The sequence below is a fragment of the Arachis ipaensis genome, chromosome B10 (assembly GCF_000816755.2).
Source record: "Arachis ipaensis cultivar K30076 chromosome B10, Araip1.1, whole genome shotgun sequence".
In the NCBI taxonomy this organism is placed as follows: Eukaryota; Viridiplantae; Streptophyta; class Magnoliopsida; order Fabales; family Fabaceae; genus Arachis; species Arachis ipaensis.
In genome coordinates, this window is record NC_029794.2 from 10,188,227 (window position 1) to 10,191,444 (window position 3,218).

Below are 3,218 nucleotides of genomic sequence, written 5' to 3' on the forward strand. Positions count from 1 at the left end.
AATTTTTAATTTTTAGTCAATTTTTTATAAAAATTATTATTTAATTAATTTAAATATCTATTTTTACGTATTAGTTGTTAAAAAATTAAAATATTTATGATTAATATCTAACGTCTTATATGAATGTGTTGACTTGATGGCTTGCATTCCCATACATGCAAGGTCAGAATAGTGTTCTATTTCCATTGATAATTGTAATTTTATTTGGTCAAAAACAGCACCAGCATGGATGCATGATAGGAACTGGAATACATGCATGTGTTTTTTAATTTGCTTTTTGCCTAACACCTTATTCAGTTATTATTACCTTACTACTCATCAACATATTCAACGATGCGTTTTCCATCTATATATAGAGTGGCAACTAATTAGTCATTATCATCATTTTTAATTTGGAATGTATCTAGTCTACATATACGTTGCATACTAAGACGACCAATTATTTTTCGAGGGTCACCAAAGAAACTGCGGTAGTTCGTTCCTTCTTCTTTCTTTTTTCTTTTTCTTTTATTTATCTATCAATATAACTTTTTTTTTTTTACTTATGAATATAAGTATATAACTAATTAACTATGTATTTTAAAGTAATTTTATTATGGAAAAGTCTAGGGACCAACAACTTTATCAAATTTTAGCCCGTATGTAACAGCAAAGAAAAGTGAATCATTATTGGATGAAATCTCACACCAATCTCATACCATTAAAATCATCATTGATGGCTATTTGATAGCTACAAATCACAAAAGTTGCTGGCCCTAGCACTCCTCTTCTATTATATAATATTATATTTTTTGTAAAAAAAAAAATTAGAATTTGATTTTGTTATCCAAATGAAAAAAGAAGTTTATTGTGAGACAAACTAAAAAAACAAACAACAACAATAAAGTTTTATTCTTATTCTATATAAGGTGAGGTCGATTACATGGATTAATAACATTTTGTACCTTAATATTGTGTTTCGTGTAAAGTGGGAGATAGAGACTGAAATAAGAATGAAGCTCTAATTTAATTTGCACAAAGGGTAAATTTGGAACTAATTAATTAAAATAGGATATTTTAGGTATAAAATGTTATTAAAGTTTCAGTCTCCGTCTCCAAAAATTTCAGTCTCTTGTGTTCCCACTTTTTGGAGGTACTAAAATACTAAAATTTTGGGAATTGAGACTGAAATTTTAGTATCAATCTTTAGACCAACAAACATGATATCGAGTCTCAGTATTCCAGTCTCCTTCGAGTACCTCAAAACAAACACTACTTAAATCTTAAGCCCATGACGACACAGAGAGAAGAGAAGACAAGGCTAGAACTTAGAGTTATCAAAATATATATATATAAAATAAGAATTTTTTTTATTTTATATAATAAGGATATTGTAGTCATTTTTTATAAAAAAAATATTAATTTAGACTGATTCAAGATTTAGTTCATCAATTTTTTGGCCAAATCAATTTGTCTAATCTAATTTTGACAAAAATAACACGGTTTAATCAGTTATATGTATTGAATTTTAATTATTAAAAAACATCTTTAAAAAAAGACATTTTAAACATCTTTATCTGAGTGACTCCCATCATATTTATAGTAAGACAGTTGACATATATATAGATCTCTTATGATCACTTTATATATGATCTTTTTTAGTCTTTTTCTATCAGTCATCAGTTGTCCACCTTCTATTATATCTATAATCTATCCTCGATGGTATTCTTTTTATATGTTCAAACCACTTAAAGCGAAATTTTATCATCTTTTTTACAGCAGACACTACTCCAACTTTATATTTTTATTTCTTATTTTGTTTATGTGCGATCGCTCGTCTATTCAACATCCTCATTTTTATCACATTAAATTTCTATGTGCACAGTTATATTTTTTGTCTAAAAAAAAGTTCTTACATAAAAAACCGTATTAAAAATATATCGAATAATATCATTTATGTTACCTTTTTCTATTAATTTAAATTTTTAACACAAATAATTTCATGATAAAACGTTTGTCTACTAATACTATTCAATAAAATGAAAGATTTTAAGTTGATTAATTCATTAAATAAGACTTTTTTTTTGTTTTATTGTTAGTGAAATATATCTTTTTTTTTCCATCAAATTTCTATGATAAACATTTGACCATCATATTCCCCAAGTTCGATCAATTCAAGTGTTACCATTCCACCTTCTTGGGTCCGCCATTTTGCATTACTATGATGATTGATGACCAAGTGCAATTAAACAAATACTCTTCAAAATTGCTAGATTATTACAACATCATCATCAAACAGGAGTTCAAGGGTTTTGGGACACTAGGTTTTATGAGAGAGGGAAAAAAAAAAAAGTGCTGCCAAAATGGAAAATGTGGTTGATTTTTTCATGCTTTTCTCTTTTAAAAAGAGACGGATACATCATACGTCTAATTAAACTAGAAAAAAACAAAAAGGCACCTATATATTCAATAAATTAAGTTGATATTTCATTTCTATCGCGATTTACACAGTAACAGATAATTTTCTTTTCTCTGTCGGTAAGTGCAAGCAAGCCAGCAGCTAGCTAGGTTCATATCTTAATCGAGCATTAACACATTTCTCCAATTATTGACATATATAAGATCTTATATATTGAATTAATAATATTAACCTCCTTCAATAATATAGTTGTCAATGAGTAATAGCTCAAATAACATAGTCTCCCCATACTCAATTAAGAGGTTGCGGGTTCGAATTTCATATCTTTGGTAAAAAAAAAAAAAAAAAAAAGGGATTTTTCCTTCTCTCATTTATTTATTTTTTAACTGATGCATGTGTAAGATATATTAGTCAATATTCAGCTACAGTAATATGAAAAAAACTATTTTTTAATTAGTTAATATTAGTCATTTTTTTAACTCTCATTTTTTAAAATTTATGATAAAAAGAATTTTAAAATGTTGGCAAGTTGGCTCTCTAATTAAATTCTTTAGCTGTGATCAAATGTGCATTTGTATTTTATAGTATAAAAATATTTTGTATTCTCATCCAACAAATACCATAAGATGTGGTTGTGTGACTCTATTGACATTGATAGTTTTAAATTATGCAAGTCAATCAAATAAATAATACTTCTTTATGCTAACAATTTCGAATTCATGTTAGTCATTTCGGCTTAAATTTTTTTTCATATTCCTTTTTGTTTAGTATTTTATAACATACTTAATACTGATTTTTTTTTTCAAAATACTCAAAATAC